At 36.3% G+C, this 14,049-nt stretch overlaps 1 pseudogene across 1 annotated transcript; it reads right to left on the bottom strand.

The window, feature by feature from the left end:
* Positions 1–10,477: 10,477 nt before the first annotated feature.
* Positions 10,478–11,027, bottom strand: LOC308253932 (large ribosomal subunit protein uL22-like; annotated as a pseudogene). The gene has a single exon. The product of its transcript is annotated as a large ribosomal subunit protein uL22-like (transcript).
* Positions 11,028–14,049: the final 3,022 nt, after the last annotated feature.

The raw sequence follows: 14,049 nt of genomic DNA, 5'->3' as shown, positions 1-14,049 counted from the left end.
CCTTAATAGTTGAAATTAAAAACAAAAGACAAAATTACAAATAGCGTTTGATGAGCTTATAATCAGAGACAGATTTTAACATGCTTCTTTCAAAAAGTAACATATTTTAATAATAAATAATAATTTGATTTTGTAAATAAATATAACCTTATGTTCAACAATTAGAGAATATCTACCTATCTATGTATCTAGTCTATGTATCTAGAGTTTCTATTCCATTCAAACACATACAAGACATTTTATGAGAATTAACAAACTAACCCACTTAAATAAAATGAATAATACCTTAGAAAGATATTTAACTTGTCAAAATTGATTCAAGGAGGAAAGGAAAACCATAATAGGCCTATAATTATCAAAGGAATTAGATTAGATATTTCCCACCAACTTAACCCCCCACAAATATACAGGTAAAACACAGATTGTTTTACAGAAAATTTTTACCAAATCCTCAGGAATCTGATAACCCTCATCTTATTCAATTGTTCCAAAGAATAGAAATAGAAGAAATGATACTTTATACAAGCTACTTTATGCAGACACTTTTTATAAGACACTTTATACACTAAGACTCATTATAGCTAGTATAACTTGATATAATAAGTAGACACAAACAATAAAAAATACTGAAAAACCAATTTCACTTATAAATGAAATGTACATACCCTACATAAAATTTTATCTAACTAAATCACAATAATTTAAAAGTTATTCTAGGATTGCAAGGATGTGTTATTTCTACTAAGATTTCTAGGATGCCGACCCCAATGTTCCAATGTGAAAGAAATATTAAAACATATATTTTAGTATTAGAACTTATTTTTAATATGATCCTATAAAGTGTTTCTCATGTAGTCACAATTTGAAAGAGTTCAGCAGGAGTGATTGGTTTTATAACTTATTATCCAATAGGTTTTGTAAGCACTATATATATAATTTATCCTCTAAACAATCTGTGTAGTAAATAAGACAAAGAAATTGGAAAATTAATTGAAGATGAGAAGAATGCTTTCAATAGATTACTCCATGTCAATTACCCAGCACAAGGGCCTTGAAGTGGTTGACTCCGGTTTCAGATTTACATTTTCCCTTTAACATACCCATTCATACCTCGGTGTTTGCATATTATGCAGTGTCACTGCCTGTTACAGTTTCATGAATACACCTCGAGACATATTTACTGAAGTGCGGTTCCAGAGGCAGACTCTCAATAATAAGGATATTATACCTTCAATGTTATGAATATGCTAATTTTGCTATAAAAACCAAGCAAGGAAATCTAATTTTATGTTTAAAAATAAATGTGCAAAACAAATCTGTTGAAACACATAAATACAACTAGATAACTAGGAGAATGTTTTGCATAGTAAAGCTTCCTCCGGAGATGGAGGTTTGTATTATAAAATTCCCACTATAAATTCTAGGAACCATAAGTGACTCTAAGAAGATCAGGTTATGAGTTTTAAGCATATGTGCATTAATCTCTGCTCTGCATACTCCTGTGTTACATTTCTTAATAAGTTGCCTGATATTGTGTCACCAAAGAAAACTCCCTGTGCCAAGTTTATATTCTATAACCTTTCTGTGAATAAGAAGGGAAACTCAGGCAGCATAGCAATTCAACGTTGTGATATGTGAAATACCATGTTTAAGAGATGAGATATTGGAAGTAATATAGGAATACATGAATGCACTCATTTTGTGGCATACTGCATATCTGGTGATATCAAAAGTTATTTTGTGACTGTGTTTGCTCACATTATAATTCATGTTCCTGATTCTGGATCTGTATAATAGTGATGTTCTTAGCACACTTGTCATGGTGCCTATTAAGTCATCAATCACATATTATGTAACTAATTTTCCTCTTTGAATGTTGGGACATATTAGGACTCATTTCTTTTTTGAGTTCTAGTCATATGTAATCACTTAACTTCCCTCTCTATTTCCTTCCCTTCCTTTTTATATCCTCTTATTGGAAACTGTTAGCACACAACATTATCCATGTGTTTTTTGGTGTTTGCATTCCCAAACTACCGTGCTCAGAGATTGGATATAAATCTAGTTCTTGCAATGAATTCTGAGTGCAAATGAATTCACTCTTATTTGGTATGCTTTCCTCATGTTCTCTTTCCCCATCTGCTGACTGCTTATTCTCCAAGTAGAAGGTGGTGGAACCACGAGATCAGAGCAGTCTTGTCCTTGATTCATCACTTATAGGTGAGATACTTATAGGACACTTACCCAGAAGAGCTTCACAACCTGCCTAGGACTGCATAGTCAGTGATAGATAGATAAATAAACATCTGCTGTGTTAAGACAATGATATTTTGTTGTTGTTGTTGTTTATTAGAGAAAATTACTCATTTACTAACCTCCCTTTCTCTCTTCCTTCCACTCACCTGTCAACTACTATTTATTGATCACCCTGTGTCATGCATCATGCAATGCATCAGAGACACAGAGCTGAGGGCCTCTTGTTCTGTCCTCAGGCAGCTCATAAAATAATATGGAGTAAATATGAAGATGCTAATAAGTTCAATACAGTTTGATGAATGCCATTATGACATTATCCCTAAAGACCAGGCATACAAGGGACTCTAGGAGAGGCATCCTGGGGAAAGTAATGCTTGATTATAGTGTTAAAGGTTTATCCAGAAAAAAAAGGGAAAGAAAGGCATTCCATACCCATGAAGAGCAAGTGTTTCTTGCAGTTCCAGCCAAGGTACCTTAGGATTTTCTTTGTCTTGGGATATTTGCTCAAGACAATAACTTGGTATCCATTCCTGGCCCACCATTGCCTTAAAATCCCCACATCTGATGACTCATCCAGACCTGTGGTTTCTGTCTTCTTAATGACTGTCAGATCTGTCTAGTTCTCTCCATTCTGCCTCCTGAGAACCTGGTATTGATCACCTACATCTCTCATCTTCAAAGCCACGTAATTGGTCAGTAAAATTCCAATTTACCCTCAACAATACACAATAGTTAGAACTGTCTTACAAAAATTCAAATATAATCATATCTCTTCCATAGAGAAAACTTTTCAGTGATCTCTCATTGCCCCCAGGAAAAAGTCCAAACTCTTTAGCTTGAAATATAAATAAACTTTATGTTATGACCTCAGCTCACCTCACTGATACCATCTTACCACATACCACCTCATAGTGCACAGTCTAGCCAAACTGACTCTCTGTACTTAACCCTAAACTAGCATTCATTACCTCATAATATTTTACAACTTCTGTATGCACTTGGTGACAAATAAAATGCAAGCGCACACAGCTTTAAAGTAGATAATGTACAGAAGGAATCTTGACAAGAGGAAATAAATGCTATTGAGAGCTATGCCATGAAAGGCCTTTCAAGCCATATTAGGGAGTCTAGACATCCACAGACTGCAGAAATATCCTAGGATTTGTTTTCCTGTCAGCACCCATCCCAGACAAGTTACTGATTATTAAAGACAACTCTTTCAAAAGGGATTATGGGGGGCTCTTGATTCAGATATCTTCATACCATGCCCTTGAGTCTGGGTTTTTGTTGTTTTGAGATCCTGAAAGAAGGAGAAATGTGTGCTTACTTTCTCCCAACTCCCTCCTAGCTTCTTACCTTCCTAAGAGAGCAGGAGCGGCTGGCAAATTAGTTGAGATCTGAGATATTGACTGGGTTTTGTTGGTAATAGGACAACACTGCTGTGAGTTGAAGGGGACCCTGCTCTCTTGGACTGTCTCTAGATTTCTCAGCTCATTCTTGAAAGTACTGAGTCTGTTGGCCAGGGCATGCTCCAGGGGCGTGACATGAGCCCAATCCCACTTTGATTTACTTTCGCTGTGTTTCAAGTCGGAGGACTAAGATTTCATATGGAATGAGAGGATGGAGAATGGTATCATGTAAGGTTTATTTGTTTGAATACTGTTGTGAATACTTTTTAGGTTGGGTCGGAGGCCTGTCAATTTCCCTGTTGAGTAATTAATTACATCTACACCCCAATCACTTTTCTTAGGGGGTTCTCACACTAGGGGGCTTCTATGCAACTGCCCAGGTCACTGCAGGGCCAAGTGCCAGAAAACTAGATGGAAAAAAAAAACAAAAACGGAGAGAAGAAATGAAGGTAAAATCTTTTTTGAATAGGTTATTGGTGTTTTGTTTTGTTTTGTTTTGTTGTTGTTGTTGTTTATTAAACACTTACTGGGTTTCATACTGAACCTCATTTGAAAGTTATGGCAACCCTATAAATTATCCTATCTATAGATGCCTATCTTATGGATTATCCTATAAGAGAAAGTATTTTTCTTCTGCTATTTTCAAGAGTAAAATTGCAGTTAGGGAGGTTAGAGTTGTATTGTAATACTCATTTATGTGACAGAATCAGAGCTAAATTCCCCAAATCTAGTGCATTTTCATGACACTGTGCTACCATTAAAGACAAAGGGGATTCATAGCAATGTTGTGTAGAGAAGAAACTGCAAGTTAGAAATGGGCTGGAGAAGTCTGGAGAATTTATTCTGCAATGAGTTCTTATTCTATCCTGGGTATTTAGCATCTGAACCATGTATAATTGGATTGTTGTTTTATTTTTTTAATCCTGACCCGGCGATATGTTTTTATTGATTTTGGAGAGAGAGGAAGGGAGAGAGAGAAACATTGATGTGAGAAAGAAACCTCAATTGGTTGCTTTCTGTAACCTCCCCTCCACCACCATTGGGGATTGAACCCGCAACCTAGGTATGTGCCCTGACCTGGAATCACACCCACAACCTTTTGGTGTATGGGACAAAGAGCCAGCCTACTGAACCACCCGGCCAGGGCTGGGTTATGCTTTATTGGCTGCAATTTTTTAAAGTTTTACTTTTACAATAATTCTCCATGCAAAGAGTTTTTCAGGAGGAAGAGTGTTGGCCTACCTTTGAGCCAGAATTTTAATAAGCTTATATGGTGCTATGCTTTAAAAGTAATGGAGAGAATTACAAAGATTGGTGACATATAGAAACAAACTCCATCATTTGTCTCCATCTGAAAATTTTCTTCTGGAATCTTCCTTCCTCAACGCTAGAGATCTTAAAGATCAAGTCTTCTCCATATAGTTTACTATGGACTTTTCCAATTCCAACGTTCCAGTTTGTCTGCTTTTCTCTACTCCCACTCATAGTTTTCTTATTGATAATGGTATCCCTTCTGAAATTATGACAGGTCTAGTCTCATGAAATCAAAGTGGGCAGAGGAGGATATATTGGACTTGAAGAAGCAAGGCAGGAGGACATTTAGGAACAAAATTTAGTGATTAGGAATGCAAACAAACTTAGTTCTCCAGCATTCAAATTAAATTATACTTCTAATGTTACTTTTTATGACTATAGAAATGACTTTAATGGTCTTATTTAAGTATTTTGAATTGAAGTAGGAGTGATATTAATGAATTAAATATGAACTTTTGCTTCAACCCATTCTTCAAAATGATAGTATTTTTTTTTAAAAGTAATACACTCAAATAACTAAAATGAGCATGCGATAGGTCTTAAATGTGCTTATAAGGTAATAACATAAGCCTACAAATGACTAATAAATGGCGAGGAGAGATTACAGAAATCTCATCTATGTAATGAAAGCACCAGATGATAACCGAGGATCATGAGTTTAATGCTTTTCTCATGATTTCACTACCTATTAACCATCACTTTGATATCACTATAAGTAGTGCTAAATGGAATTATTATTTAAATGGGTGAATTACAAAACAAGTTCCATAGATATCTCAATGGCTTTCATGGAGTAATAGTTCACAAAATATTGTAACAGGTGTGGCTGTTGATAATTTATGTTGTTTGGATGCAGATTTATTAATCACATCATCATGGGATTGATGTTAATAATAATAGTAATATTTTGGCCTTGCTGAGTAATAAAAGCTTTCATGGAATGACAGACAGAAATAAAAATTTACAAAAAAATACATGAGAAAGAGCTAGATATAACTTAAATTATACAACCTTGAGCCATTGCAGTATTAAACCAAGCATTAAATTAAGAAAAGTATGTGTCTATATATACGTGTTTTGTCTAAACATTATGATAATATCTTTTAGTTGTCATTTTGTTTAGAAAATCATCTCATAAAAAATAACTAAAATTTAATTTTAATTTGTGCTTTGTTTCCTTTTAAAATAAATTGCTCCTAGAAATATATTAGTGTATGTAGTAGAAAAGGATATAAGTTTTGGATTTACTAATCTGTGTTGGAAACTGATCTTATCTTTAACACACTGTGTGACTGTGGACAAGTATTTACCATCTTTTTGGTTTTAATGAATAAACCTTTTTTTATAGGGTTGAGCATTAAAATAAAGTGTGCATGGTTCTTGGCCTGACACATTGTAAATAAGTCATGCTATGCATGTTAATGCATTTTTTCAGGACAAGGACCACATATACAGTGATCAATCTATAGGACTTAATGCAGCAAAACATATGATGTGTATGCACATGCTAACTGATGCTATTAATGCTGATCCCCACATCACTACATGATCAGAACAATAGGAGAAAATAACAATAGCTAGTTATGATTAAAATAACCTCGACTTTAAAACTGCTTCTTCTATACAATAAATGGTTTGTATCTGCTCACATAAAATGGTATCAATCAGTTGTTTTAATTCTGGTGCTGTTATTCACAAAATGCAATATTATCTTATTTTTCTTAATGGAGATGTCTTAGATTAGGTTAAGTAGGTTGTATAAAGAAACCCATCTAGAAATTGAGACTAAAAAAATGTACAGTATTTGAAAATATGAATATGTTGTCCACATATAATTAATATTACCCAGTTCTGTATCTATAAATTTCTGTAGTAAGCCTGCGCTCCTTACTAGCTAGATAGCCATAGGTCTATCCCTGGGAAGTACTTTATGCTCTCCTTTCCCAGTGTAATTGGGTTAGCAAATGCTTCACATTGTTGCCTCACTTATGGCCTCAGCACTTGCTCCTAGATAATCCTTATTCATTTCTGAGGCTCTACTCAACCATGACCTTCCCAGGAGGCCGTTCTTTAGTGAGCCCACCTGTCTAGATTCTGTGCCTCTGTCCTCACGTCTCCCTTTGCATCTAGTGTAGACCTCTCCCTGGACTGAAATTATTGTTCGCTTGCCTATTGCTCTCACCACAATGTGATCTTTTTAGACTCTCCTTTGTTGTTGTTGTTGTTTTACCTATTCCCTCTCAGCAGCTGGTATCTGACACATTCCATGTTAACTAAGTGCCCGTTAAATGACTGCAATGGAGGATTTAGTAAGAGAGGATGCGGTGTGCGTGACACTCAGACCCTACACAAATGACCATATGTCTCTGTCTGATAATAATAATAATAATAATAATAATAATAATAATAATAATAATAGCTAACGTCAACAAAGCATCATGATGTCCTGACATGGTGCCAGTGAATTACAGCATCAATTTACTATTCCTGAGTAATGCGCATATTATCAGTGCTACTTCAGAGACAGATTGTCAAGGTTGCTGATGTTCAATTTGTTAGCCAAGGCCGCACTGCTTGTTTGGAATGCAAGTTAACCTGGTTCTAAAACGTGTGCCCTTGCTACCATGCTGTGATGACGTCCTTCTTGTATTAAAGCTTCGCAAATTCTGTGAACATCCACATTGATATAACATGACACAGAAAAGTTTCCTTCTATTTTGGTCCATATCACTTTTAAGATATAGTCCCACTGTAATTAGGAAAAACAAACAGAAACAAGTTGAGGCCTTCAATCACATATTCCATCATAGCTGTGCTTTTCACACAATCTAATCAGAGAAATGAGGTATTTTGTTAATCAGGGAGTGATTGGCCCAAATGTCATTTGGTATTTTCCAATTTTCAAAAAAAAAAGAGTAAAAACTAGAATCACTGTCCTCACAGCTCATATTAACCACTAGATAAAGCCCAATTTTTATGTGGTATTTCCAAAGATCTGTTCAGAATCTTATTGACAATACTTTTGTTGTAATTTCATGAAGGTACAGGTAAAAGAATTTTTCTTTTTAGTTGTTGAAATTCCAGTAACCTGCTCTTATTAACTTGTCCTTTAAAAAATGCCACAAGCCCCAGGTTTTCTTAAACACACACACACACACACACACACACACACACACACACACACACCCCTTTATTGCATTTCAGAAATATATAGTTATTTAGAGAGAAGGCATCTTTTCTTTGACATTTCTCAGTCTTATTGAGCAATACCCAGAGAGGGAAACCAAAAAGCATTTGTCTTTAATGCAGTCATTTATAACCTGTTTGGATAATTGAACTGTCAGCTTGGCCCCAGCCAGGATCCCCTGGCCATTAGAACATTTGTTTGCTTTGTAGTAGTCACTGCTTTCATTTTAATATGCCTTGTTAGTGCAAATAACACTGCCTCAAAACTATTATTAACGAGAAAAATGCTCAGTGTTACCCATGAGAATAAACTGCCAAAAATGTATATGTAATTGGAATGATAAGTAATCTGTCACCAAATCCGACATATCAGTTCTATTTCTCTTTGCAGAAGTCTCCAGCCTTTCTTATGCTTCAGCTGTCTTTGTGAAGTATAAATATTTTAAATTTTAATTTTCACATGTTTTGTAACCTGATTTGTCCCAGAATTCCTACAGCTGAATGGAAGTATAATGCATTTATGCAGTTCTAAGAATTATTTATGCTTCTTTTGTTGGTAGATGTGTCCTTAAAAAGCAACACAGCTAAACATATTCTATACAAGTGCATAGTCACTTTTGAATCTTCTTTTTTTACAAATACATTCTGGGTTCAGTTTGATCATGGCTGAGATTGTCAAGGCGAGATGTCAAGAACTTTGGGGAGCACAAGTAGCTAATGTTGATTCAAATACACCAAGAATAGGCTCAGGCTCATTGCAGAAAGGGGATAATACAGTTACAAGGTTGATCAGTCTGTAAGCAACAACATTAAACTGAAATGTATTACAAGATACACTTCCCTTGAACAGTTGGGAGAAAGAGCTGTTCTTTGCCTGGCTTCCATCCCCCTTGGACACTCAATAAACAACATACCCTCTAGTTTTGTTGTTGGGAATTGCCGAAGTTGCAAAGACAAGGCTGGATTTCAACAGAAGAATAAAGCAAAGAAAATTAAATACAGTCTGCTTCTATTATTTAGGATAATTATTATTTTCTTTATGACTCTCTTCAGGAACATTAAAAGAGAGCTTCTTGCTTTTTGATTACACCTATTTAACTGTTCAATGCATTCTTTTTTAAAATGTGTTTTATTGATTTTAGTGAGAGAGAGAGAAAGGGAGAAGGAGAGAAAGAGAGAAACAGATCAGTTGCAAGCACCCTAACCTGGGCATGTGCCCTAACCAGGAATTGAACCTCCCAATCTTTGGTGCATGGGACCACACTCAACTGACTGAGCCATACCAGCCAAGGCTCGATGCAGTTTTTGATGAATAGCTAATATAATATTTGAAATGACAGTTTTTGTGTCTACTTATTAACATTTACATTTTATTAGTGAATTGACATTTACATTTTATTGAACCTCAAACAGCATTCCTAGGCGCCCTAGGGAACTATACATGTGATATAACTTTTAGATTGTTAGGAAGGTAATATTTGCACCCTCACTATCAAATCTTCCATAGTTTGTAGGGTATTATAAGCTCCTGGGTACCATTTAAAAATAAATAAGTGTCCTAAAAAGAACACTTTATTTCTTTGAGACCAGATGATTTATAGATAAAAATCCAACTATATTGGCTACTTTATAACATATCCTAATATATAAAAAGCCAGGGGCCATCACAACTGAAACAACCAGACAGATAACCGAACAGCAGGCTGTGTGGGGCGACCAGGCCAGCAGGGGGGCAGTTGGGGGTGACCAGGCCAGCAGAGGGGGGCTGTGAGGGCCAACCAGACCAGCAGGGTGGGGCAGTGAGAGGTGACCAGGCCAGCAGGGGGGGGCATTAGGGGCAACCAGGTTGGCAGAGGGGGGCAGTTGGGGGCAACCAGGCTGGCAGGGGGCAATAAGGGGTGACCAGGCTGGCAGGGGGAGCCATTAGGGGCAACCAGGTTGGCAGAGGGGGGCAGTTGGGGGCGACCAGGACGGCAGGGGGGGGGCAGTTTCAGGTGACCAAGCCGGCAGGGGGGGCAGTTAGGGGCAATCAGGCAGGCAGGCAGGTGAGCAGTTAGGAGCCAACAGTCCCGGATTGTGAGAGGGATGTCCAACTTCCAGTCAGAAATCCCCCAAGGGATCCTAGATTGGAGAGGGTGCAGGCTGGGCTGAGGAGACCCCCCCCCCCCCCCCAGTGCATGAATTTCATGCACTGGGCCTCTAGTTATTATTAATAATAATCTTGGTGCTAATACTAATATAACATATTCAATGAGCCTCTTTGAGAAATGCTATTTTTATTCTTTTTGTTTTTACATTTATTGCTATTTATTTTATGCTGAATTTACTCCTGGGCCATAAGTTTTTGATTCCTCAGTTCTTCTGGTATATCTTTTTATTCTGTGCAACCTCCTCTTCTGTTTTAGGAACAATCTGCTCTTGTCCAATAAGGATCATCTCACTGTGGCAGGGAGGCTCATGTATGGGTTAATCCGCCATGAGCTCTGTAAGTTCTGCACAGCATCTTGGGAGCTTTGTTCATCTGGATGTGCTCAATGACCAGAGAGTTTACATCTAAACCCTTGATGTCTGCATTACTTTCTGCATTTTTAAGCATGTGCGGCTAAAATTCAGCACTGTTTTTAGGTCACCGACCCTGTGTCCATTCCCATTTTTTGGCCTGGGCACACCCACCAACTCCATCGTTGACAGAATGGCACACATTGCTTCTGTAAAGTGACATCGCTTAGTGACCTTTTGAATATGCATACTCTTGCTGGCCTGGGCAGTTTCAAGAGTGTTCTTAAAGTCAACAGGAAGATTTGAATCTCTCGATTTGCACGATTTTGCTGGGGTTTCTGGGTCAAGAGAATAGTGAATCATTTTCAATGGTTGCTTTCAGGAATAGTTATTTTTACTCTTTTAAAAAACACAAATATTAAAGCTCATAGTTGCAACTACAAGATAGATGGAAATTTAGTCCAATTTCCCACAGGTCCATAAGAACTTTAATGAACATATCTCCTTGAAAACTTGCAACGTAGCTGCCCAGATCCACTTTGAGATAAGTGATATTCCCGTTACTCAAGAGCATAAGGTGAGTTTTGTATTGCCAAAACTTTCATTAAAATTCTATTATACCATTCTCTAGAGCTTGGGACTTGCATAATACCTTACCATCAATGAATTATGCATGTCAGTTTCTATATGCAACTTATTATTATGTTTAGTCTTTAAGCATATTTATAGCAGGGTTCTCTGGAGCTCATTATACTGTAAATATATTAAAAAGAAGTGTACATGTCACTGATTGAAAATAACAAAAATTATTAAGGAGGGTCAAATTTGTATGCATTAATTTATAACCCAAAATGCCCAACTGTCATTCACCATCAAAAGTTGAAATCATTCAAAAACATAAAATAAAGATTTACTGAAATCTCTAATACATAGCCCCCAGACACTATAAATTAAAGTTTAGGGCTTAGTGGGGGGGGGGGTAAATTGATAAAATTTAAACATTGAAAGTATCACATAAGAATGCAGCCTTTAATTTTCAGAACTGGAATCAAGTAATCCAAAGTAAAAATTTTACTGAAGTTAAATTTTCCTTTATGCCTATACATTATTTTAATCCAGTTTATATCATCCTGTATTGGGAGGCCCAACTCCACCCCCAGGTTTAGTTCCTGCTAGAAAGACTCACAAAAAAACAGCATAAAATTTATTACAGCAAAAGGATAAAGAGTAAATCCAACAAAGAATGAAGGTACATGGGGCACAGTCCAGAGAAATCAGGCTCAAACTTTCAAGAGCCTGCTTCTTGTGAATTTACACTCAGAACATGCTTAATTCCTCCCACATCAACTAGTACCAACACACATGAAGTATAATCTACTAGGGATGATCATTTGAAATTCAGCGCCCAAGGTTTTTATTGGGAGATGCTCGCCACAGAAATCTACCTGCTTTCCTCTCCCTTGTTTCAGTTCTATGCTTTCCAAGGTGCTGGATATTCTGTCTAGAGTTGTCATTGCCATCCTGCTGATACTTCAGATCTCAGTTTCAGCATGACTTCCCCTAGAAAATTGTTCTTGATCCCAAAGTCTATGTTAGAGACCTATCTGTGTTTCTACCATATGCTATGACTGTATCTACTATGATGTTTACCATTCTGTAATTATTGCCTAACATGCATGGTTCTACAAAATTGTAAGTCTCTTAAGGACAGAAGCCCTTTCTACCTGGCATTTTTGTTCCAGAACCTATGGGTTCTAGCACAACATGGCTCTTAATACATACTTATTGAGTAAATCAATGGGCATTTAAATAGCTGTTGAGTTGCTTCTGCTAAACAGGTCAGTACAACTCAAAGTATTTTACTTTGTGTATGTCGTTTTCCTCATACAATTTCATCCATGAAGCATGCTCTTATTTCTCCTTCTCTTCCTAAATTCTATTAATTTTCCAGGACCTTCCCCTATGGCCACCTACAGTAGTTCAGGAGGTAGTACTTCATCATCCGATGAACCATCCTCTTAAACTTTATAATCTATTGCCTTAATAATCTATGTTATACTTTTTTATTCTATGTTTTAGTAACTTTCCTTTGACTATAAAATACATGCTTATTTTGGAAATTAGAAAGTTTAAAGCAAAAATGAAGTTCATTTCCTTACCTTAAGATAATCATTGTACTCATTTTAGAACTTTTTTGTCCATGTGAATATGTATAATTAATAGTGACTTTCTATGGTTTTATACTGCATGTTTTTTTTTTCATTAATATGTATCTTGTGTACTTTCCAGTTCACTATATAGTCTGTAAAGTATGGGGGCGAGGGAAGATGTAGGTAGATAGTTCCCCACTTGAGCTTGTCAATGTGGGTACCATATTTGCATACTAGGCATGCTGGCAACCATCTTGATTCTGAATCACAGTGGGAATCTAAAAAGAGATCATGAATAGGTAAAAATAAACCTTATTCTTTATGAAATATAATCCTTTAGTACAGCTAATCTGACTAAAAATTTCAAAGGGTAATCTCACAAATTCCATTAAGCTTCAAAAGGAGACTACAAAACAAAATAGCTGAAATTGATAGCCATTGATATCAAAATTTCTGATATTAACATAAATTGTTCTATTTGTTGCCTTTTGGATTGTTAAAAATCCACCAACACACCTCTCTCTCTCTCTCTCTCTCTCTCTCTCTCTCTCTCCTTCTCTCCTTTCTCTCCTTCCTCCCTCTCTCAATAATTGGTAGTGTGTTCCTGTTATCATTATATTCTTCCCAATTGTTCCACACTAAGGACATTCTTCTGGGTTTATATTTAAACCCCTGACTATCTTTGGAAAAATAAATTATTATGACCTGAATTAAGTAAAATATACTTCATTATGAACTTGGGCTTTTGAATTCCCCTTCTGTGTTAACCTTTGAATATTCCATGTGATGTCTAGGCTGTTCATCTATAGTCTGCAATTTGAATAATAAGGGCAAGGCTCTAGGGTCAGAGAACAGAGGCAGGGACTAGAGAAACAAAGAGATAGTTAGATGGCAGAATTGCTAGCAATTAGAGTAATCAAATACTTGAGGTGCTCAAACATGGAAAGCATTTAAGTATTGATTCCTATTACTGTTCTTGGTAATGTTTCCATACATAATTTGAACACAATAAGACTATCATAAGGAATATAAAATATGTTCAGAAAGAGTTTCCTCATTATAAAAGTAATACATGATTGTGATGGAAGGTTTGCACAGTATAGAAATGTGGAAAGGAGCCCAAAACAAGCAACCATATTTTTCACACCCCAAAAGAGTCACCATCACCAGGTTGGTCACACTGGTCATTTTCCCCATATTGCAGAATCTTATAAAAGGTGCTTGAACTTAAACTG

This window comes from Plecotus auritus (assembly GCF_963455305.1).
Source record: "Plecotus auritus genome assembly, chromosome: 7".
NCBI lineage: Eukaryota > Metazoa > Chordata > Mammalia > Chiroptera > Vespertilionidae > Plecotus > Plecotus auritus.
Note: the sequence above shows the minus strand (reverse complement) of the source record. Positions and strands in the feature narration are given on the sequence as shown.